Consider the following 26,398-nt stretch of genomic DNA (forward strand, 5'->3'; position numbering starts at 1 on the left):
TAGATCATTTCAACATAAGGGGTAAGTCTGGATATGTTTGAAACCAAGATGATTATCAAGGTCTTCTTCCTTGTACAAAGGTAAATGTTAAGTGAAGATCACTACAACCCACCAGAGATGTGACTTCTAAGGAGTGAGACCCGAGGAATGAAAATTTGGGTCACCCTACATAAAAATAATCATGAGCATCTGAGGTGTTGTCTCTGAGCCAAGATAATATAAAATGGGAATTGAGAAAAGTAAGGTATCATTGATAGTCATTTCTGCTTTCTTGATCGTTCTCCTATTGTTAAAATGATATCTTTTGCTTTTCTTTTTGACCTAAAATTTCATAACATAGGTACTTCCAGACATGGTGGATGTGAAATAGTGCCATCTATACTTGTTTTTGAGTTCTTCCATAACTAAGCATGTGAATTGTGTGAAATGAAAACAATAGTGGTACTAAGGTACATAAACTCTTATCCTGTTTTCCTACTTGTAGAATGAGAATTTTGGATTATGTTGAATTTCTTTTCCAGCTGTAAGTTTCCATAATATTTGGAGTGTAGAAGGGGAGTATCTAGTTATGGAAAAGAGTAGTGCATTCACTTTTACCTCTCACTAAATCCCTTTGATTTGATTTTTTCCTCAGTTCTCAGGGGAACTTTTGGCTTTCTACTAAGTTAGAATTTTCACAGAGCTAGAATGCCAGCCAACTTCCTGAAATTTTTACTGGGATAAAACTGTATGGTTGACCCTTGAGACTAACATTAAATGAATGAAATTCAACACTAGTGTTCTAATCCAACAATGCTCCTGTCAAAGAAAGGTAAAGATTAAAACCAAGTAAATGAAGTTAAAGCAACTGTATTTCATTTTTGTGACTCTATTAACAACCAGTGCTGTAGGTTTCATGGTTTGGAACTTTTAAAATAGATGTTATTAACTGTGGGTGAGCATATGAGTGTGAAAAGAATTAGGCAGAATTGCATGAAGCAAAAGTAAAAATTGAATTCTTGTACTTAAACCAGAGCCTGGAGCTCCATAGTTACTTTGTTCTTTGACTTGAGCTTTGGTATATGGGATTATTATATGAAAGGAGGTTATGAGCTTTGGACAGAAGTGTATTTGAAGTGGGTATTTCTGTTTCTCTTTAACCGTATTACTGTGAAAATGCTACAGCTCCCTAATATTCACATTTTCTGTCTTTAAGTAATTTCCACTCTGGAGTCTGAAGGTTAAAGGAGATATGGTCTGTAAGTGATCCCATAGTGCTTGACATGAGTCAAATTTTTTTTTAAATATACCCTACAGGGGTTTCAAAGTGGGTACAGAGGTAGAGGAATTAAAGTTGATTTGAGTTTGGGGAAAGTTATACCTGAACCTAAAAGGGTAAACGTTCATTATCACAAACCAAGAGGGTGGAAATGCAAAATTAGGCTAATGATAAGGGAAGCACCACCCCTCATGCAAAACAGCCAAATTTTATAGCACCCAGAATCTCAAGAAGACCTCAATTACCAGGAAATGGTATGATCATCTGTAAGTCATCATAGAAAAAAGAGGACATTTTGGTTGTAATTTCAGGTTTTGTTCAGATGCTTGTCATCATGTAAAGAGTAATCAAGCACCCTATAACCCTATTTAGGAATGAATACATTCCTGGCTAGAGCAATAAATCAGTACTATTCAGAAAGAAAGGAAGTCAGCCTTTCTCCTTTTTGTCCTCCCCTCGATCCCAGGGTGATGCCTGGAGATCTAACGTCCTGCCAGTTAATTGGGTGTCAGCTAAGCACTGAGTTTGGAAATAACATTATTTTACAGATATTTATATAATTATTTTTATTCTCTGCTGTCCTAGGAATTTTCTCAGGAATTAGCTGAGCAAAGCCAATTACCTCTGTCTCTTTTTATCTCCTCCAAGTTTGGATGGAGTAGGCAGGGCTTGATGTTCAACTACTGACTTCATTCTCAATAAGATCTAATTATTATGTTTGCACTCTCAACTCAGCTCTTGTGATTATGCATATCAGCCAAAGTTTCCTTTTGCTCTCTCTCATGTTATATAAAGCAGTTTCTAAGTAGCTTAATAGCCTGAATAAAAAGGAAGAATGTAATCTAATTTAATCTTTAGCATTTTTGACCACTTGGTATCATCATTTACACTTCAACAATATAAATTATCAATTACAGACTATTCTGTTCTCTCTTCTTTCTATCTTAATTTTAATTTAATCATATGTTTGATTTAATCATAATTTAATCATATGTTTTTCCAGGTTGACTTTCTCCATTTGTCTCAAATTTGCTAAATCTGGAACTTAAAAAAGAAAGGTATAGATCTTACCATGGTTACAAATGTACTCTTATTATGTGTTAATTATATATATTTCATAGCTAAATGACATTTTTATACATTTCAGCAATGCTCAGACTCTTTCACTGTATGCCTATGTGCATATGACCATCATTACAGGCTACATCCTGATACACCAAAATCACTCAATCTGAGGACGCTAATTGTAGGATCAGAGAAATCATAGATTGAAGGGGAAAAAAATAAACAGTGCTTCATTAAAAAAAGAAAATAAGAGTCAGATTGCTGGTCTTTGTGGGGATGGGACCTACCAAGCCAGATCACCTGGCTCCCTGCCTTCAGCCCCCTCTTTTTCAGGAGAATGTGTGGCTCTGTCTCACAGGTGTTCCAGGCACCGGTTAAAATGGGCGCCCAGATTTGTGCAGGTTTTTGTGCTGAAAACCAAGAGTACTTGTTGGCCAGCAGGAATTTCCTGGTGTGTGGGCTGTAAAGACTGTGGGAGAAGCACTGTATCTCAACCAGAGTGCCAGAGTGGCCAGAAAAGCCCTGGATGGCCTCTGTTAGGTAGGAGGGGGCTCTTCCAGTCCAATGCAATTCCCGGGTGAGGCAGCACCCCACCCTGCCTCAGCTTGCCCTCCTTGGGCTACACCCACTGCTGCACAGCAAAAGAAACATCATTAGAGTTAACTGGCAACCAACAGAATGGGAAAAATTTTTTGCAAGCTACCCATCTGACAAAGGGCTAATATCGAAAATCTACAAAGAACTGAAACAAATATACAAGAAAAAAACCAACCCATCAAAAAGTGGGCAAAAGATATGAACAGACACTTTTCAATGGAAGACATTTATGTGGTCAACAAACATATGGAAAAATGTTAGTCATCACTGGTTATTAGATAAATGAAAATAAAAGTCACATTGAGATACCATCTCTCGCCAGTTAGAATGGTGATCATTAAAAAACCTGGAGACAACAGATGCTGGAGAGGATGCAGAGAAATAGAAATGCTTTTACACTATTGGTGGGAATGTAAATTAGTTCAACCATTGTGGAAGACAGTGTGGCAATTCCTCAAGGGTCTAGAAATAGAAATATCACTTGACCCAGCAAGCCCATTACTAGCTATATGCCCAAAGGAATATAAATAGATCTACTATAAAGACATATGCACACATTGGTTCATTGCAGCACTGTTTACAATATCAAAGACTTGAAACCAACCCAAATGTCCATCAAAAATAGACTGATAAAAAAAAATGTGGCACATATACACTATGGAATACTATGTAGCCATAAAAAAGGATGAGTTCATGTCCTTTACAGAGACATGGATGAATCTGGAAACCATCATTCTCAGCAAACTGACACAAGACAGAAAACCAAACACCACATGTTCTCACTCATAAGTGGGTGTTGAACAATGAGAACACAGGGAGGGGAACATCACACAGTAAGGTCTGTTGGGGGGTGGTGGGGAGGGGAAGGATAGCAGAGGGTGGAGAGATTGGGGAGGGATAATACTAGGAAAAATACCTAATGTGGGTGACGGGGGGGTGAAGGTAGCAAACCACCATGGCAAGTTTATACCTATGTAACAATCCTGCAAGATTTGCACATGTACCCCAGAACTTAAAGTAAAATTTTAAAAATAAAATAAAATATAACTGTATTAAATTTGCTAAAAAAAAAAAAAGGAAAGAAAAAAAAGAAAAAGAGTCTAGTTTATTCTTTAACTGAACAATTCTGGGAGGTAAATTATTTCCCCTCTCATTCTTGTACTCCTGGAATTCACACAGGAAGATAGACATAGAACTGGTATTAAACTATAAGTATCTTAAGCTACTGTTATGCCAATTGAGTCAGGAGATTCCCTAGGCAACTCCTTCGGTATTCCTAAGGAACCAGTTGGCTTGTGCGCAGTAAGTGGGGAAAGGTTTCATGCCTCATTTGATTCTGTGGCAGAACCATGGGAACTAGAGGATGAAATACATAATTCAACAGCTACTTTATAAGAATTTGGGGAAATATTCAGCTGTAATCATGGGGCCTTCAAACAGTCAATTTCTTCAACATATTTTTAACAGTATATATATTAATGATGCTTTCTTTCTATCATTCTAAATGCTGAGGAAAAGCAGTGATCAAAACAGACTAAATCCCTTCTCTAGTGAAACTTACATTTCAGTTGCATAAGGAAGTTCATTCGTAAGTCAGAATTAATTCAGGTTAAGTGGTATGAAGAGAAATGGAATAAAATGATAAAGTATGTTGTTTATCTTAAGAGGTCACAGAAGACATTTGAGCAAAGAACCTAAATTCAATATTCAGCCATGAGAAATCTAAAAAAAGACTTTCTGAAGAAACAAAATGCAAACTTCCTGAGTGAAAACTAAATTCATATCTTCTCAGAGTGATAAGATGAAGTCAGAAAGTGAGCTGGGGCTGGAATATGTACATAAGGAGTTTGTATTTTGTCTGAGTCAAATGGGAAAACTTTGCAGTGTTTTAAACTAGGAATCAAACAAATAAGATTTATATTTTTTCTAGTTTTATTAACAGTAAAATTTACTCTTTTAAAAAGTCCACAATTCTTTTAATTTTGCTGTACATGCATAATTATGTAATTATCCCCATGATCAAGATACACAACAGTTCCAACACCCAAAATAATTCTTCCACGTCTCTTTGTAGCCACCTTCACTTTCACAAAATATGTTTTCATCATAGTTTTTTGCTTTTTCAGCACATCATATAAATAAAATCATACAGTATTTTATCTTTTAGTCTTGCTTCTACTTAGCATAATGCATTAGAGATTCATCCATGTTCTTGACAGTATCAGTAATTTATTCCTTATTCCTACTGAGTTTTTATTGCTATAAATGGATATACCACAATTTATCTATTCCAGTTTCCTTCCAGTTTTCTTTGCCAATTATAAAATAATGTGCTACAAACATCAATATCCAGAGTAATCTGATACAAACATATGCATACAAGCTTTTGAGTGAACATAACTTTTCATTTCACTTGAGCAAATGCCTAAGAGAATTACTAGGTCATATGATGAATATATGTATAACTCTAGAAGAAACTACCAATGTTTTTTTCCAAAGTGGCTGCATGTTTTGGCATTCTCACTGGCAATGTGTAAGTTCCAGTTGCTTTGCATCTTCACCTACAAACGTTTTTGTCCTTTTTTTGGTTGTTGCCTTTCAGATTTATTTTGTATTGCTCTTGTTGCTGAATGGAAACTGACTGTAGTGAGTAAGAATAGAAGACAAAAAAGCAGTGGTCAAGGTGAGAGAGGGTGACAGTTTGCATGAAGGACTCAGGAACATCATAGGAAATGTCAACTTGATACAATTTTCAGGGTTAAGTACAGATAAAAGAAATGAATGAGAAATTGGACATTACATGTGAGAGAAAAGGATGAATCTGGAACAATGAGGTAATGGTAGTACCTCATACTGAGACAGTATATGTAGATTAAGAAAATTTCAGGAAAGGGTAATCAAGAAAGAGTCTTTAAACATGTTATGCTTGAGATGCCTCTTAAACATACAAGAAACGATGTCAAATAATTAAAAGAAATAGAAGCTGAAGTTCATAAAAGTGATTTGAACCAGATATATAAATCTATGACTCAGGTAGGGCTGGAGATTTATACTTGGGATTTACCAGGTCTCTGTAACATTTAAAAGCATTGCATGGAATGAGATTCCCTAGAGATGCTATATAGAAAAGTGCTCCCCATGTCACTTTTACAGTTAGAATTTAGAAAGAAAAGGGAGACCTAGCCATAGTGACTGGTAAGAAGTGGCCAAAGAAATTTGCAGTCAATAGGCAACTATACATTATCAAGTATACAAACAAAAAGTATACAAGTAAAGACAGCACAAGATGACATACTTCTCAGAGAATAATTGTCAGGTTTTGGTAGCAGATGGTGGTCTTACTCCTTTTCCCTCTCAATCATCTGTTGTTGTTACTTTAAATATGGAATGAAATAATCACTCAGCCACAGGATCAGACTAGAATATAAAAATGGGCTCCTATTGACCAAACTTGACAACTTTTCAGTAGGAGATTAGAAGGCAGGACTGGGTGAGGAGGTTGATGATGTTGTGAGCACCTGAAGAAAGACACTTCTTAGCCATTCTCAATTTTTCTATTGCACAATGAATATTGTAGAAATAATGTAAGTTGTAAAAATGAAACCATGTAGAAGATATGACTTGATGCAATGACTAAGATCCCAGCTTTGGAATCAAAGAGGTTGGATCGAATATCCTATCCACCACCTCTAGAGTCTCAATGGAGCACCAGACTCATATTTTTACAATGTAAGTCAGGCCATGTCACTCCTCCTCCCAGAATCTTCCTTTGGCTCCCCATCTTTAAAAAATAAAATTTAAAATCCTTGCAAGGTCTGATAATACCCTATTGAAATGGTGCATTCCCATTACCTCTGATGTTATCATCCACAAGTTATTCCTCTCTTGCTTCCTTTCAGCCACCATATGTGTACCAACAATTGAGCACACTAGGCACATTACTTCCTCAGATTCTTTGAATACTCTGCATTCTTTCTAGAATGCTCTCTTCTAAGACATCCTCATGGCTCATGACCTCATCTTTTGTAGGTCTTTGCTCAAAGTTGTCTTCTCAGTGAGCCCCATTGCCCCAAACTCTCTGGCATTACAGATCCTTCTATTTATTTCACCCACCTTATTTTTCTCTGTAATCTTTCCATCAACGAGCATACTGTTTATCTATCTATATCTACATGGATTTCAATTATTATTATACCTCTAATGTGTAACCTCCCTGATGGAATAAAATTTGTATGTCTTATCTACTGCAGTATCTCCAGGAACCAGAACAGGGTCTGGTATGTAGTAAGCACTCAATAAACATTGCATGAGAGGATTAAACGACGTACGTAAGTCATTACACACAGTGTCTAACATATTATAAGACTACTGCAAATGATTGCATGGTTATTGTTACTGTTATCATTATTAATATTTTTCATTTAATTTTTTAATTGCTAATGAATTAAATTCTAAGACATCAGTACATAATCATTATATCAGTCTTTGCCAAAAGCTGAGTAGTTAGACTCTTTTAGCTTGGCCACCTAAAAGTTAAGGATGTTTCAGACACCTGAGAGAGGCTTGTGAAGCTGAGAGCTGTAACTTCAATGAGCATGAACTATATTTAGCTGCAGTTTTTACTGAAGGACATTTCTCTCTGCACATTAAATGAGTTGGGCAGAACATTATATATTTTGTATAAACCAGGAAGGAAATGAGGCTGTGTTTCTAAGACCAGTAATTTGTATGTTACGACCCAGACGACTGACTGCTGTGCTGGATTCCTTCAAGGCTTCTTCCCTAGAAATCGCTTGTTAAGAGGTTCAGTCCTCGTTCTAGCATTTGAAACTTTCCTTCTCCTTGATTTTTAACAGACATGTGCATTGCCAACAAAAACAAAAGTCGTGTCATAAAATAACGATAATAAAGAAAAACCTAAGATTTATAGTGAGGCAGCGACGCTGCTAAGCCCCTCTGACTGATCATACTACTTCATCATTGAAAACCCTCTATTATGGGTTGACTTGTGTCCTCCCAGAATTCATGTTAAATCCTAAACACCAGTACCTCAGAATATGAAAGGCCAATACTACCTTTTACTCACATTTCCCCAGCCAAAACTAGACCCGAAACGGCTACAGGAATATTCTGGCCTACAGTGAGTAATGGGCCATCAAGGCCATGAGCCACTGCAGGAAGAGCGCACAGCCCTGTGAGGAGCTCCTGTACATTCTGCTCGCTGGGTCCGGCAGCTGGATGCAGCACTGGAACAGCATGCCAAAGACTGCACCTTCGCCAACAAGATTCAACTACTTACTTCAGCATACCCTCCTAGCCATCAGCGCTGGTGACCCCCATCCTCTTGTTGTCTGCTAGAGCCTACCCCAGTTACACATCACCACCTCCCGATCTCTGAGGCACAAATAGAGTTGTTGTTGAAAAAATAAAAAATAAAAAAACAAATGAATAATGTAAAAATAGAATTCTTAAATATTGAATCTAACTTTAAATATACCAAGAGAGCTTGGTATTATTGAAAGATGTCTAGCCATCTAATGCCTTTTTATAAGCAATAGTAAATCTAATGATCTTTTGGTAGTAAATGGAACATTTGGGTTCTTTATTTAGATTATGCTCAACAAGCATCTATTTAACATTACTTATATGCCAGCAAGCAGGGAAACATGTTAGAGGCTATTGCCATGTTCTAGTTAAGAAACAACAGTGATTTAGACTAAGTAACAGTGGATATAAAGAGAAGTGTACTGATAAGGTGATGTATTTTGAAGCTAGAGCCAATAGGTCTTGGTGCTCATTAAGAGTGGAGCTGTTTGTAGGAGTGGTGAGAAGTGAAGGGAAAAAATTCCAATTGCCAACTGGTTACCATTTATTTAGATAAGAAAGTTTGTTTTGTAAAAATGAAACCATATTGTAGTCCCATACAGGTAATATTAGCATAAGGGTTTTTTTCTCTTCTCTTTTTGTTTTCTTTTAATTGGGAGTAGATCAAAGTGTTACTCTCGGTTCGAATTAGATTCGAACAGCTCTCTTTTGACTAAAATGGTGCCTTCAAGCAACAAATGCTAACCATACTCTTCCACCAAAATTTATCAGGGTATTCATCCCATAGAATGTACATTTATAGAGTTGTAAAACTTTGGCATTCCACATTTTTTAATGTGGTCAAGTAGAAAAAATGCCAAGATTTTTGGAATGCATTTTTGAATTTTTTTAATAGGAAAGTTTCTCTTTTGGAAATACTAGCTAGATCTCTAGGTGACAAGCAGATACAGCAGATAAAGTAAAAGCCATTCATGTCAGCTCAACCAGGCACATGGATTTGGGTCTCATGACTCTTGACCCCATTCTACTCCCGTTATAAAAAAAAAGTCCTCAGTCATCATTTTATTATGATACACTACAGATCGGAAATGTCAAAGGAGGCAGGTTGGCATATTGCTGAAAGAACTGTGCATGAGCCCTGCAATGACAAACACAACCATTTCGTAGTAGGAAATTTGGGCAAAAGAAGCTATGAGAAGGTCAACTGTCCATCAGAATTCTATAAAGGGGGCAGCTACACCAGAATAGTATCTGGTTGTTATTAGAACTACCAAAGTTATGCTATTCTGATGAGCCAACTTCCAATAAGAACCCAAATTACCCCAGGCAGCAGTGAGAAGGAAACTGTGAAGAGATGGGGCAGGCTGTTTAAAAAGGCAGTATTTAAGATTCACCCTCTGGTCAGTGGTACGAAGTTTCAAATTAAAAATTAAACACAAAGGTATGGATAGGAAAAGATACCTAGAAAGCTGCTTAATGATAAATAAGAAGTGCAGCATTGTTGTGAGGGTCACAAAGAAGACACAAAACTCCCAAGGGGTTCAAATGGCATGACTTAATCAAACAGCTCTCTTTTGACTAAAATAGTGCCTTCAAGCAACAAATGCTAACCATACTCTTCCACCAAAATTTATCAGGGTATTCATCCCATAGAATGTACATTTATAGAGTTGTAAAACGTTGGCATTCTACATTTTTTAATTTAACAGTTATGTTCATACCTAAATGGCACTAAAATACTAGCATATTTAACAGAAACATCTTAAGTACAAAATGTGTTCAGTCTTGACAGACTCACTGCTCGTGACATTCTAGATTATTTTGGGAAATAGTCGTCTTGGGTCTTGTTTGTTAGAGATCACTAGTGACTAAAAACTTGTAGCAATAAAATAATTTGAGAATGAAAGGAATATTATAATGTGCCTAGTTGAGTATAGTTATGGGTTATGTATTTTACACAAACTCATATCTCACTTTACCCCCATAAAATTCCAATTGAAAGGCTGAAAAGGAATCATGCTGGAGGGATAGCTCTTATCTTCATGCTCCTCATTTACAGCAGAACTTCAATTATACAGAATTTTAAGAGAATTCATGGAATTCTAGTTACTTTTTTCCTTTGGAAATTACCCAGTCTTGGGTATGTCTTTATTAGCAGTGTGAGAACAGGCTAATACACTAACTATCCTGCTTCCTCTCTCCTGCTACAAGCCTTTCTATGTATTTAGGAATCAGTTAGATTTGTGTCCTTGTCTATACTTTTTTTTTTATTAAGATGGTATATCAAACAAACTGCATTCTACAAGCAGATCTCCAAATTCAGTCAGGACTGATTAGTCCTCTGTACCTTTCAGATTTGTCAGACACAAATTTAAAGCCAGAGAATGGAGTACTTCATCATCTTTATCAGATGAAAAAAAAAATGAGGCCCATAGATTTATATAAAGGACAAAACTCTACAAAGATAGCGGTAGCTCTCATGGATAAATGTTTTGGCTGATATTGGGATATTCGTGCTCTAGCGTAACTGCACTTGTTAGCAATAACTTAAGCATATTCTGAAAATGACCTTGTATGGCAAATGGACCTGAATGTTTGCTCCAAGCTAGGGAATATGGCAGTGGCCAACCTGGAGATTCATTCCTTGTCTATGAAAAACATATGAGCTGTTAGTCTGTCCTGTGGAACACTGACTGTACAGAGAATTGGGGCTCTGAGTTTTAGGCTGAATGAAGGTTGCCAGGTGAGGTTTGTTAGGGGAAGGTGCTAAGTGAAAATGGTATATAAACTGCATGTCTTTGCAAGTGATTGTGGTTCTCCTGTCCAGTCTGTGGCCACTGAGCTGTCTCCTCTGTATGTAAGCTTCCAGTAAAACGCCATGTCTTGTTTGCTGGCTCTGAATTTCTTCTTAGTTCTCTCAAATCTGGTGCCATCTCCACTGGAGTTGATAGGAATTTGGCACAGCACTCACTTACCAAGGCACTTCAGAGATCCTAATGCCTTCATGTGGGGATCTTTCATGGATATATTACAGGAGACAAGACAGAAGGCTGAAACTGTGGGTCTTTGCCCCTACTCCTTCAACAAACAGTAGGTAACCACAAGTGCTCCTGATCATGAGAATATGAGACCTATGAGAGTTGTGGAAAAATAGGTGTGAATGATGAAGATGTGGGGATTTCAACTCACTTTGGCTCACTGCTTGTCTTTTTAGCTTTGCCTGTGAGTAGAAAATGCACATGCTAAAGTTACCAGGGAAAAAGCAACATATACTCAGTGAAAAGCTAACGTTGCCAGATACATCAGGGAGAGAGATTTGCATGTGAGGGTTTCATGGCACCTCTTGCCATCCCCCATTCCATAGGTCTGTGCTCGTTTACTGAACGTGCATTTTTGAAGTGCGCCACTATGCTCTCCCTTAAAAAGATTGGTGACACCTGGGCTGGGCACGGTGGCTCACGCCTACAATCCCAGCACTTTGGAAGGCTGAGGCAGGCGGATCTTTTGAGGTCAGGAATTAGAGACCAGCCTGGCTAACATGGTGAAATACCATCTCTACTGCACACCTGCAGTCCCAGCTACTCAGGAGGCTCAGGCAGGAGAATCGCTTGAACCTTGGGGGCAGAGGTTGCACTAAGCCGAGATCACGCCACTGTACTCCAGCCTGGGTAACAAAGCAAGACTCTGTCTCAAAAAAAAGATTGATGACATCCTCAATATCCACCACATGTGCTGAATTAAGTACTTGCTCTTCCCACATGGTCCCAACAATGATTATATATTGGGTTACCAGGGCCTGTCCATTTCTGCTCAAAGTGGGACTTCTCCAAAGGGCCATACTTCCCGGGGAGCTCTCTTTGGGGCCAGTTCAGCATTAGTCAGACCTGCTTGCTATCTCAGGCAACCCTGCTCAATCTTGTTCCTTTTTCCCTGTTCAAACCTACCTCCTCCTCCTTTTATTTTTTACAAGTATGCCCTCTCCCCAAATCAACCTCTTGCCCTAATTCTGGTTCAGTATTTGCTCCTATAAAACATAACATACTCAGCTTATTCTTAAAATCAATCTTGTCTTGCCTCTACCTCATCTGTCTTTTCCAGTATTTTACGCTTAGGCTATTATGTAATTTCTGGCACATATAGATAATACATTCATGGGTTCTAGTTCCAGGTTTTCTACAGGTGTTATGTGTGACAGGACAGTTAATATCCTTAGAAAAAATCCTTCTCTGTGTGCTTTCTATGCTCCTGTCCAGAGGAAACGAAGCCTAGCACTTCCACACCTCTGGGAGAATAATTTGGTCTGACAAGCGATGGACCCCATTAGCAACCGTATTGAGTTGCTTCCCTTAAGCAAACAAATTTGGCAGCAGAGGCACCACTGGCAGAATTGTAGCAGACCAGTCACTGCTGAGTTGGACAGTGTTAAAGCAGAAAGGTCACAAACAAGCCTTTCAGGCGTGGGCCGGCAACGTTTTTCTGAACAAAAAGCCAGTTTTCCTGCCTCAGCCTCCCAAGTAGCTGGGACTACAGCCGCATACTACCACACCCAGATAACTTTTGTATTTTTAGTAGAGATGGGGTTTCACCATGTTGGTCAGGCTGGCCTCAAACTCCTGACCTTGTGATCCGCCTGCCTTCTGCCTCTCCAAGTGCTAGGATTAAAGACGTGAACCATGGCACCCGGCCTGATTCTTTTTTAACAAGTTGCAGGCCTTTGCACTAGCATCCCCTCTTCAGAAGTATCTTTCATAGTAGGTATATGTAGTTTTACTTTTTATTTGGGGATAATATAGACTTACAGAAGAACTACAAAAATTGTAAAAAAGTTGTCACATATCCTTTGCCTAGCTTCACTTAACATTAATATCTTGGATAATCCTGGTACAACTATGAAGACTCAGACATTAGGACTGGTATAATACTACAACTGAACTGCAGACTTTCTATTTTGCCAGTTCATGCACTAAGACCCCCATCCTCCATTCCAGAAAAAAACCCAGGTATTTAGTTTCCACATCTCTTTAGTCTCCTCCATTCTTGACAGTTCCTCCGTCTTTCCATGTCTTTCAAGACTTTGAGATTTTGAAAGTATTATCCAGTTATTTTATAGTGTCCTCCAATTTGCATATCTGGTATTTCATAGGTTGTACTTTTCACCATCTTACTTCCTTTGGTTCTTTGCTCTAATATCTCAGTGAAGTCTTTTCTGATCATTATATTTAAAATGTTACCCAGTTCGCTTTACCCCAAAGGTTGCCTACCATAATCCCCTGCTTTATTTTTCTCCACTTACAAAGATTAACTATTCCTTATTTCTTCATTATTTGTTTATTGTCAGTCTACCTCTACAAGAATATTGACTCCATAAAGGCAGAGATTTTTGCCTAATTTCCAGAAAATGCCTTGATACATAGAAGATGCTCCATAAAGTTTCCTTGAATGAATTCAATGTGTGAACTGGATCTTTTGCTGTTCTGAGGAATTCAGAAAGCAAAAGGAGCTTACCTCAAGTCTTGAAATGCTATACAACATAGAAAATTCAAAGACTGTTGGAACTACCCAGCTAAGAGGCTAGATGAAGCTTCATGGGACACCTCACATATAGTTTTCTATTTTTTAAACTTAAACCAGTTGGAACAATTATTTAAAATATACCTCTTGCTAAGCTCTGCAGGTGCAAATTTATAAGCTTGGATTTTTCTACTTCTTTTTGAAAAAAAATTTGATGAAATTATGGAAATGAAAACCTCTTAGCCTTTATAACTACTGTACTTTGCTCAGTAAAATGGATTTCAGATGCAGAAACATTTCACCCTCAAACGGAGCCTTTCAAAATCATTTCCTGACATTTTCACTCATACAAGTGCAAATGCCTCTTGATTCATGGAGATTTGAGGCATGTCAAAAACCCAGGCTGTTCTCAATTATAACGGGTTTGCTATTCCATCAGCAAATTATACAACACTATTTTTTTACTCTTCTCCTTTTTTATCTTACTTTTAGTTTCCAATATAATATTAGAGTTTCTACCCAAAGTAATAAAGGGTGAAATAAAGTAGACAAAACTATAATCTGGTAATTTTATTGCCTGTGACCATCACAGAAGAGACTGAATAGAAGAGGTTCTGGTGCTAGAAACCTTGGGAATTACTTTGAATTTCAGTGTCCAGGACCAAGAAGAAGGAATGAGGTACAGTGAAGAGTTAAGTGATGTTGATTTCTAACATCAGATATTCAGAAAATCACCTGATTTTCTTAAGCCTGGTTTCTTTACTTACAAAATGAAGTAATATCATACTTACTAAATAATGTACTAAGTCCCTGCTAATACATTTATTAAGTCTCTGCTACCGCCAATCCCTGGAAATACATAAATGGAAGACACAGGGTCTCTTCCCAATGATTTCACAGGTGAGGAATATAGACTTCCCAGGAAAAAAAAATACACTATAGTATGATCATTTTTAAAATATCAGTTTATATAGAGAAAGGGTTGGTGACCAGTACCTTGGACTAATGACATCAGAGGGATTAATGAGGTTCATGGACAGTTCAACAAGAGAGTAGTCTTAGAGGACGTAGGAAGATGTGATAGTAATTGAAATAAGGAGAAGTAGTTCGAGATTTTGCCAGCACAAAGATTAGGAAGTCAGTTGTGAATGTATGAAAACTGGGGCATGTGTGAGACAGTCACGCTGAAATTTTTGTAGAAAGTTATACAAGCCTGACCTTCAGAAAAAAGATCTAGAAGAAAATATGGACTTGAGAAGCATCAAGACATAGATCAGTGATGTTTCTCAAGAGGCAACTATAGAACCAGAAGAATACAGAGTTTAGGACTTAGGCTTGAACAACACCAGTATTTAAAGATTAGGTAGAGACAGATGTCCCCAAAAAGGAGTTAGAAAAAAATTACTCAAATGGAGGAGGAATATTATGAAACATTAGAGCTATAGAAGTGAAAAAGTAAGGTACTTTAAGAGGTTGTCACCATTAGACAGTAAAATGTATCCACTAGATATAGCCTAATGATTCTCATTGGTGACATTCAAGAAAGCTGTTCTCATGGTGAGGCTGGGCCAATTGAAGATCGAAGTAGACATCAAACAGTGTGTTGAAACTGCTGGAAAATAAGGAATGCGAAAGGAAATAGGAAGCTATTAAGATAACTATATAGAAGTCTCCGTATATGTTACTATTATTTTATTAGCCTACTCTCTCCATCATCGCCTCTGCACATGTATGATTATAATCTTATATACTACCTAAATATTTAATATATCTATTAGATATAAGATATGTATAAGGCATATTAGAGAGATGATAGGTAAGTAGGTAGACAGAATGATAGGTTCTTACTAATTAAATAACTTTGACACTGAATTATAAATATTAAAATAAAAACTTAAGACAAATTACATTTATTCTAATGTTTATCCCCATATGTTAGTTTTGCCTAATTCAGAACCTCATGCAAATATAATTATAAAGGAAATACTTTTTTGTTTGAGCAAAAGAATACTCAGCATTATGCTTTGAGAATATTGTATGTCTTAGTAGTTGAATACATTTTTATTTCATTAATATATCATAATTTGTTAAGCCATTTCCTGCTTTTGAACATTTGCTTGATTTTCAGTTTGTGACTTTGATCAGCAAAGTTACCATGAACAATGTTTTTCCAATCTATATGCTATATGTAATCAAATGTTTTTATTTCTCTCAGGAAAATATCTATCAGTAAAATTGAAGGGTCATGGGCAGATATATATTTAAATTAAAATAAACTAAAAATTTTCCAAAGTGTATGTGCCATTTTATAGTTTTATAAACAAAGTTTCCATTCCAGACCCTTGCCAATATTTTGCTATCTCATTTTTTTATTTTAGTTATTCATTTGGTTTTCATTTGTATTTCATTAAATAGCAAAATATATTGAACACGTTTATTTGCTCATTTGTTATGTGTAATATATCTTTATTAAAAATGTATTCGAAACCTTTCAGCAAACTTTATTGTTATTTGTATTTTTATTACTGAGTTGTTAAAATTTTTTATATAACTTGGATACAAGTTCATTTTCAGAAATCAGTACTGTGAATATTAGAAATCAGTTCTATCAATTTTCAGAAATTTAATATTAACTAATAATATAATTATTAATATATAATTGATAGCAACACAATAATATAATGATTGATATTAATAGATATTAATATTAATTAAATATAATTAATACTATAATTAATATATTAATATTAGCCTGCTCATGATTTGCAGCAGCATCTGATGTGTAGAAATTATGGAGACCATACTATGGAAAAAATCTTTAGAGTGCTGAGATTAAGAAAAAAAAAAAACTATGAATATAGAATTCCATATCTAAAAAAAATTCTACAGAAATAAAGGAAAATTAAGATAGTTTCAGCTGAAGAAAAATTAAGAGAAGTTTTTGTCAACAGACCAACTCTGCAAGAAATGCTAAAGTAAGCTCTTCAGGCTAAAGGCAAAAATAAAGGGGAAAACTTGAGTTTTCATAAATAAAGGAAGAAAACCAGAAAAGTTAAACATTTGTGTAAACATAAAAGATTATTTTCCCTTTAAGTATCTTAAAATACACGTAATTATGTAAAGCAAAAATTACAATGTTGTCATCTGGAATTTTCAACATATGTCAATATAATAAAAATGACAACTGAGGCATAAAGTTCAGTGGTGGATGAAATTGAAAAGAGCTATGTGAATGGAAGATTTCTACATTTTATATCAAGTGTTATATTTTTAACTAATAATATTAAATAGATTGTAATGAATTAAATATGTGTATAGTAATTCTTATAGCACTCATTAGAAAAATTAAAAATATAAAAAGACAAAAATGTACCACCAAGCAATAGTACAGTGCACTTTCTTCTCAAGTGGACATGAAATATGACAAGCCTCAATAAATTAGAAAGAATTAAAATCTTATAAGGTGTTTTCTCTGTAACAGAATTAAATTAGAAACCAATGAGAAAAGAAAACTAGGAAAATTCACAAATGTGTGAAAACTAAACAACACACTGCTAAATAACCAAAGGGTTAATGAAGAAAACCCAAGAAAAATTACAAAATATTTTGAAATAAAAGAAAACAAAAAGACAATATGTAGAATTTATGAAATGTAACAAAGCCAGCAATTAAAGGAAAATTTATACCTATAAATGACTAAGTGTTTTACAAAGAAAGTTTTCAAATCAATAGCCTAGCCTCCCACCTGAAAAAACTAGAAAAAGAAGAATAATCTACAGCCAAAGCACAAATAAAACATTAGAATGAAAAATCAATGAAATAGAATGGAAACAATGGAAAACACAAAAGCAAAAGTTGGCTCTTCAAAAAATATCAATGAAATTGTCAAATAATTAGCTACACCGACCAAGAACAACAGCCAAAAAGACATGAATAACTAAAATAAAAAATGAAAGAAGAGACCTTTCTCCCAAGCTTATAAAAATATAAAGGATTATAAAGGAACACTATGAGTAATTGTATGCCAACAAATTTAAAAATCTACATGAAATGAACAAATTCCTACAAAAAAAGAAATACCAAAATTGACTCAAAAAGAAATAGAAAATCTAAATAAAATTATAACAAAATAAATAGAATTAGTAATCCAAAAATTCTCCACAAAGGAAAATTCAGGTCCAGATGGCTTTACTGACAAAAATCTACCAAATGTTCAAAGTAGACTTGACCATGGACGATAGCTCATGCCTGTAATTCCAGCACTTTGGAAGGCTGCAGCTAGCGGATCACTTGAATTAATGAGTTTGAAGCAAGATGGTGAAACCCTGTTTCTACAAAAGAGACAAAAAGCCAGGCATAGTGTTGCATGCCTGTAGTCCCAGCTAGTCAGGAGACTGAGGTGGGAGGATGCCTTGATCCTGGGAGGCGGAGGTTGCAGTGAGCAGAAGTGGAGATGGCACAACTGCAATTCAGCCTAGGCAATAGAGCCAGACTTTGTCTCAATAAATAAATAAATAAATAAACAAACAAACAAAGTAGACTTAACTACAATCATTGACAGACTCCTCCAAAGACAGAAAAGATAACATTTACCAACTCATTCTATGAGGCCAGTATTAATCTGATTCCCAAACCAAAGACATCACAGGAAAAGAAAACAATTAAATAACATGCCTTATGAAAAGACCACCTCCCCAAAAAGTTGTAAACAAAATACTGGAAAAGTGAACTGAACAACATATAAAAAGTATCATACAAAATGATCAAGTGATATTTACCCCAGAAATGCAAGGTTAGCTCAATGTATGAAAATCAAACTATGTAATATACCATGTTAATAAAATAAAGGCAAAAACCATATAATCATCTTAATATGCAAATAAAATGCATTTGACACATCAACACCTATTCATGACAAAAGCACTCAACAAACTAGGAAGAGAAGGAAGCTTCCTGAACCTGGTAACAACCATCTATCCTAAACCCATTGTTAACCACACTAAATGGTGAAAGACTGAATGTTTATGCCCATCAAGAACAAGACAAGGATGTCTGCTCTCACCGCTTATAAAACATTATACTGGAAAATCTAGCCAGGGCAATTAGATAAGAAGGAAAAATGAAAGGCATACAGTTTTGAAAGACAAAAAAACTACCTCCATGTAGCTTATGTGCAGATTACATGAGCTTGTACCTAGAAAATTCTAATGCATCAACATGCACTCATACACACACACACACACACACACACACACACAAACTATTAGAAGTAATAAATTCAGGATTCCTCATCAATATAAAGAAATTTGTTATATTTCTATACATTAACAATGAACAATCCAAAAATGAATTTAATAAAATAATACTACTCACAGTAATATCATAAACAATAAAGATCTTACGGATGTATTTAACAAAATAAGTATATTTCTTGCACACTAAAAACTAGAAAACAATGATGAAATAAATTAAAGAAGACCTTAGTAAGTGAAAAGGCATTCCATGTTCATGGGTAGAAAGACAATATTGTTAAGATGTCAATATTACCAAAAAATGATCACAGGTTCAATGCAATACCTTTGAACATTTTAATGCCTTTTTTGTTGTTGTTTACTGTAGTGGAACAGCCTATTCTCAAATTCATATGAAATAGCAAGGATGCTTAAAGGGCTCAAACATTCTTGAAAAAGAAAAACAAAGTAGGATTCACACTTCCCTATTTCAAATCTTATTACAAAGCAACAGTAATCAAGACATGTTACTGGCATAAAAATTGATATATAGATCCATGGAACAGAATTAAGAATTCAGAAATAAACCAATACATTCACAATCAATTGATTTTCAACATAGATTCCAAGACAATTCAATGGTAATCATTTTAACTTCAAATTAAGTGGTTTAAAAAACCATTTATAGAACTATCCATATTTTAAAGTTCTGCTTATATCAATATTGCAATTGTTAATTATATAATTTTGTATGATAAATTTATATTGACAAATTTATCCTCATAAAGTTGTTTATTGTATTCCCTTGTTAAACGTTTAATGACTGAAGGATCTAAAGCTGTCCATTTATTACTGATATGGTTAATTTGTGTTTTCTTTATTTTTGTTTGATCAGCCTAGCTAGAGGTTTGACAATTTTATTACTCTTTTTAATGTATTAGTTTTAGATTATCATAATCTCTATTTTGTTAGATTTTTATTTCAATGTCTTCTGCCCTGATTCTTTCTTTCTTCTATTAATTTGTGTTTAATTTTCTCATATTTTTCAATATCCTTAAGATACATGCTTAGATCATTGATTTTATCAGTTGTTTCTTCTTTTTTTTTTTTTTTTTTTGCTTTCAATTCACTGGTTTTTAATTTTTCATTCTTGATTTACTGAGGAGTAAAGGTGAGACTCATCCAACTGATGACAAAGTAAAACAGGAAAACAGGATAAACAGCTAGGGCTCTGCGGTTAGGAGCCTGGCTATCCACAAGGAAAGCTGTGGAGGCAACTATAGACCAGGCAAACATTACGATCACTGCAAAAAGCCGAACCATGAAGTTTACAGGTCCTGCTCCAGCCAAAAGTACCAGCCGGCAAATCAGCATTGCTACTGTCAAGGGGAGTATACAGTAACCCAACACACAGAGGCTCTGAAAAAAAGATATGTTGCCTCCAAGAAGTTTTGAGTTGAGGGTGATGGTAACTGCACCAAACCAAACAATGACAAACACCTCTGCAAACTGGGGCCCTCCATCTTTTTCACTATCTGCAGAGTCTCTTTGCAGCATTAATGCGAGTGTCACACAAAGGATCAAAGCGCCCCACAAATCCCAATCTCTCAAAAGAGTATTACTTTTCCTTGGGTACAAAACATGCATGAATTTTTTCCCAGCAGCTTTTGGATCACACATGATGGTATTGTGAACAGATTCGTTTAATGTGGAGCTGTCAAATTCCCGGATGCGAGATCTTATAGGAATGGTGATTTTTCCCTCTCCTGGAATGTCTTGTGAGATGGATATATCTGAAAGGCCTGCAAGCAAATATTTACTAATGTAATGATGCCTGGGATTTGCTTCAAAGTAATAAAGAAGGTAGGTAGGGCAGGGGCCCGGGCGATGCTGTCCCCAGGCCTCCTGGAGACTCCTCCGCTTCCGCCACGTTGGCCCTCCTTCTCCCGGGTCGCTCCCATAGGTCTTTGCAGTACCTCCTCCTTGGGCTTACCAGTTTTTTCTAATAGTGATTTCTGCTTTAATATAAACCCACAGATTTTGACACACTATGTTTTTATTTTAATTCATTGTTTTATCTGATTTTTATCACTTTACACACATTCAGAGAAGTACTGAGCTTGCTTCTTTACAGATATGGAAATCCAGTTTAAGTAGGGTAGAAGGACTTACCTAAGATTTCATAACTATGAATTCACAGACCCAAGAGTTGAACCCAGGCCTTTGGAAAACAAGCATCCTTCTACCAAGTCAAGCTGCCCCTTAACCATGCAGAGACATTTTAATCTCTGAATGAACAAGACATTTTGACATTTACTTACAGTAGTCATTAAAAGAAAGTGCATAGGCAGTGACCATCAAGGGCTCAGAACCATCTGTTCTGCTTGAATTTGAAACTAGGTGTCTCTCTAGAGAAAAATCAGAGACGGCTGTGGCTTTTCTTTTTCTCATTCAGATAGAGAATTTATTTCAAAAAATTTGAAAGAAAATAATACAGACAACACAACTGGAACAATCACAGTAAGTAGCATTAACATCCTAAACCAGAAGCATAAAAGGCACAGAAGATGATTTTTTTAAAAATTTTTTTATCATTATATTTTAAGTTCTTGGATACATGTGCAGAACGTGCAGGTTTCTTGCATAGGTATACATGTGCCATGGTGGTTTGCTGCACGCATCAACCCATCATCTACATTATGCACTTCTCCTAATGCTATCCCTTCCCTAGCCCTCTAACCCCCTGAAAGGCCCCAGTGTGTGATGTTCCCCACCCTGTGTCCAGGGTTTCTCATTGTTAAACTCCCAGTTATGAGTGAGAAGAGGTAGTGTTTGGTTTTCTGTTCCTGTATTAGTTTTCTGATAATGATGATTTCCAACTTCATCTATGTCCCTACAAATGACATGAATTCATTCTTTTTTATGGCTGCATAGTATTCCATTGTGTACATGTGCCATATTTTATTTATCCAGTCTATCATTGATGAGCATTTGGGTTGGTTTCAAGTCTTTGCTATTGTGAATAGTGCTGCAATAAACATATGTATGCATGTGTCTTTATAAAAGAATGATTTATAATCCTTTAGGTATATACCCAGTAATGAGATTGCTGGGTCAAATGGTATTTCTGGGTTCTAGATCCTTAAGGAATCGCCACACTGTCTTCCACAATGGTTGAACTAATTTACACTTCCATCAACAGTGTGAAAGCATTCCTATTTTTCAACATCCTCTCCAGCATATGTTGTCTCCTGACTTTTTAATGACCACCATTTTAACTGTCATCAGATGGTATCTCATTGTGGTTTTGATTTGCATTTATCTAATAACCAGTGATAATGAACTTTTTTTCATATGTTTTTTGGCCACATTAATGCCTTCTTTTAAGAAGTGTCTGTTCATATTGTTTGCTCACTTTTTGATGGGGTTGTTTGTTACTTTTCTTGTAAATTTGTTTAAGTTCTTTGTAGATTCTGGATATTAGCCCTTTGTCAGTTGGATAGATTGCAAAAATTTTTTCTCAATTTGTAGGATGCTTGTTCACTCTGATGATAGTTTATTTTGCTCTGCAGAAGCTCTTTAGTTTAATTAGATACCATTTGTCAATTTTGGCTTTTGTTTCAATTGCTTTTGGTGTTTTAGCCATGAAGTCTTTGCCCATGCCAACATCTTGAATGGTATTGCCTGGGATTTCCTCTAGGGTATTTATACTTTCAGGTCTTATGTTTAAGTCTTTAATCCATCTTGAATTAATTTTTGTATAAAGTGTAAGGAAGGGGTCCAGTTTCAGTTTTCTGCACATGGATAGCCAGTTTTCCCAACACCATTTATTAAAAAGGGAATCCAGCAGCAAATCAAAACGTTTATCCACCACTATCAAGTTGGCTTCATCCCTGGAATGCAAGGTTGGTTCAACATAAGCAAATCAATAAATGTAATCCATGACAAAAACCTCATGACTATCTCAATAGATGCAGATAAGGCCTTTGATACAATTCAACACTGATTTATGCTAAAAACTCTCAATAAACTAGGTATTAATGGAACATGTCTCAAAATAATAAGAGTTATTTATGACAAACTCACAGGCAATATCATACTGAATGGGCAAAAGCTGGAATCATTCCCTTTGAAAACCAGCACAAGATAAGGATGCCCTCTCTCACCACTCCTATTCAACATAGTATTGGAAGTTCTGGCCAGGGCAATCAGGCAAGAGAAAGAAATAAACGTATTCAAATAGGAAGAGAGGAAGTCCAATTGTCTCTGTTTGCAGATGACATGATTGCATATTCACAAAATGCCATCATCTCAGCCCAAAATCTCCTTAAGCTGATAAGCAATTTCAGCAGTCTCAGGATACAAAATCGATGTGCAAAAATCACAAACATTTCTATACACCAATAACAGACAAACAGAGAGATAAATCATGAGTGAACTCCCATTCACAATTGCTACAAAGAGAAGGAAATACATAGGAAAACAACTTGCAAGGGATGTGAAGGACCACTTCAAGGAGAATTACAAACCACTGCTAAAGAAAATAAGAGAGGACACAAACAAATGGAAAAAATCATTCCATCCTCAGGGATAGGAAGAATCAATATCATGAAAATGGCCATATTGCCCAAAGTAATGTATAGATTCAATGTTATTCCCATCACCTACCACTTAGTTTCTTCACAGAATTAGAAAAAAAAAAAAAAACTACTTTAAATTTCATACGGAACCAAAAAAGAGTCTGAATAGACAAGACTCCTAAGCAAAAAGAGCAAAGCTGGAGGCATTATGCTACCTGACTTCAAACTATGCTATAAGGCCACAGTAATCAAAACAGCATGATACTGGTACCAAAACAGATATATAGACCAATGGAACAGAACAGAGGCCACAGAAATAACACCATACATCTACGACCATCTGATCTTTGACAAATCTGACAGAAACAAACAATGGAGAAGGTACTTTTTATAATACAGGTATACATAACACATGTACACGTACACATATGAAAAATGACAAAGCCTTGTAAAAAATTCTGTGATAAGTGACTTCCCCTACTGAACTCTCCCAAAAAATCAAATTAATAATGCTTTCTGAGTTCTGTGAGAGGACTTAACTGAATCTTTTGACTTCCAGATGCTATTACAGTTGTTTTTCTAAGATATTTTTTAGGAAACAAAAATTAAAACTTCTGAGGTTTTGAAATCTTAGGCTAATAGAATATTTTTCCCATGACATGAAATGAAATTTTTTCTAAAGTCACATGAATTCTTGAAAATGAGATGTTTTTCCCCATAAGTAGAGGAGGAATTTACCCAAAACAGTGTTTTAAGTTGGGCTTTTGATCCCAAATAGTGTATGCATGTGTGTCATTATTATTTTAAAATGTTAAGAGATCCAGAGATAAGAATATGTCTTTCAAAATAGAGTTTTAAGAAGTCAAGAATATCCTCATAGAATCTTCCTGAAACTTGTGCTAACTAATTAGATGGAGATTAAAAAAAAACAAAAAAACGTATCTTGAAAAGAGCTGGTGCTCACAGGAATAAAGGAGATTTGAAGATTACTAGGGTATACCTTCCCTTCACACCCAAATGTCTGTCTGGCCACCCTCAAATTTCTTTAGCTGAAATTCTTTCCTGGCTTGTTTTCAGCCATGAGTTCTGATTAGATTGAAAGAAAACTAAATACCAACAAAATAGAAGATGAGCAGAAATGGTTACAGTACATTATTTTAGCCTAAATAGCTAATAATATTAAAGATTAATATATATGTATATTTATACATATAATAACACATTAACAACATATTAATATGGATGATCACCAATTTACAACTGTTCAATTTAAGACTTTTCGACTATGAAAATGTGAAAGAAATATGGATTCTACAGAAGCCACACTTCAAATGTTGAATTTTGGTCTTTTTCCAGCCTAGGAATCTGCAGAATGTTACTCACTCACAGTGCTAGCCAGAGGCAGGGAGCACAGCTCCTAATCAGTCACATGATCAGGAGGATAAGCAACCCCTACTCTCTAGTGTTGTGTTACCAGGTGGCTTTGCCCAACTGTAGGCTAAAGTAGGTATTCTGAGCACATTGAAGGTAGGCTAGGCTAAGCTATGATGCTCTGTAGGCCAGATGTATTAAAAGCACTTTCAAACTATAATATTTTTAACACCCTATGAGTTTCGTAGGACATAACCTCATCATAAGTTTTGAAGCACCTGTACGTGAAATTCTATTATGCAACACGCATACAAAAACAAGTGTGTGTGTGTGTGTGTGTCTATATGTGTGTGTGTCTGTGTGTGCATGTATGGTGAGAGTGTGGGTATTATTTTATTTTCCAGATTTTAATCACACTATTTTTTAACTTTTTGACAAAGAAGTTACTTGATGTAAGTTTTCAATGTCAACGGCTAAGTGATGAAATGAAGTGATATACAGCAGTTCTTCAAAATCGTGATTAACATCATAACATTGATGAGGAAAAAAATGGTTTGTTACATGTCATTTCACTTACAGTTGCCAAGAAACTATTGGTACTGTTAAGTGAGGACTTACTGTACAATTTTGTATTAGGGAACAAAGCTTGTTTTTAATTTTAAAAAATATGCTTAAGTCAGTAGGGGACTCAAGTCAGCATCAGCTCACAGCCAGGGGATGGTGGGAAAGGGAATGTTTGTCGGGGTCCACATTGAGCTGAATCAAAACTTTAGAACATGAAGTGAGGATATCTGCAAATCAACTCTACTTGTCTCAGCCAGGACTCAAAGGAAGGCTTAGGATTTCCCAAATCTTTGATCAGAAGCCAGGTCACCCAGGGACCCTTCCTGTTCAAAGTAGAGGGGTTTGAAATCTGAGTCTCACTTCAGCCACACTGCTTCTAGCTTTGATAACAAAATAATGTGCTTTAAAGGCAACTCCCCCATGTGGGAGAGGTAGTCAAGCAGAATCTATTTACACAGTCACCTGAACATCCTTCCATGTCACTGGAGCCTTTAGCCAAATAGCATTGTCTTTCCTTCACAGCATGCCATGGACTGCTTGCTAAGGAAGAAATTTCTTTTTTAACCTACAGCCAACAGGAAACTTTTTATTTTTGTTGCTTTAGGTACATTAAACAGTGACAAATATTCTTGGCAATGGCCTTAATTTTCTCTGATTGAAATATCTTGAAACTGTATTTGGAAAGGTAAAACTATGAGATATCCCAGGCCCTAAAAGAAGCAGGTTAATTTATAATCAATAAAATTATTCAGGTCATTTCAGTTTGACAAATACTCATAAAGAACCTACTATGTGAAGGTTCTATAAGGGTCAGTGGAACTGTAATACACTTGTCTCTAGAGGTCCTAACCCAACATCTACCTCTAATCCAGAATTTCTATTTCTCTGGGGCCATG

The 26,398-nt window shown here is 35.8% G+C and overlaps 1 long non-coding RNA gene and 1 pseudogene across 2 annotated transcripts; one reads left to right on the top strand and one right to left on the bottom strand.

Annotated features, from left to right (window-relative positions):
- Positions 1 to 20,110: 20,110 nt before the first annotated feature.
- Positions 20,111 to 21,345, bottom strand: LOC116554028 (annotated as a pseudogene). The gene is made up of 2 exons (XR_004270019.1): positions 21,309 to 21,345; positions 20,111 to 20,975 (listed from the first exon to the last, which is right to left on the bottom strand). The product of XR_004270019.1 is annotated as a protein YIPF6 pseudogene (transcript).
- A 1,576-nt stretch (positions 21,346 to 22,921) lies between these two features.
- LOC116526831 lies at positions 22,922 to 25,652 on the top strand. The gene is made up of 3 exons (XR_004258303.1): positions 22,922 to 23,053; positions 25,065 to 25,070; positions 25,642 to 25,652. It is a non-coding gene; the product is annotated as an uncharacterized LOC116526831 (long non-coding RNA).
- Positions 25,653 to 26,398: the final 746 nt, after the last annotated feature.

The sequence above is a fragment of the Sapajus apella genome, unplaced genomic scaffold (genome assembly GCF_009761245.1).
Source record: "Sapajus apella isolate SASKATOON/1434 unplaced genomic scaffold, GSC_monkey_1.0 scaffold1, whole genome shotgun sequence".
Classification (NCBI taxonomy): domain Eukaryota; kingdom Metazoa; phylum Chordata; class Mammalia; order Primates; family Cebidae; genus Sapajus; species Sapajus apella.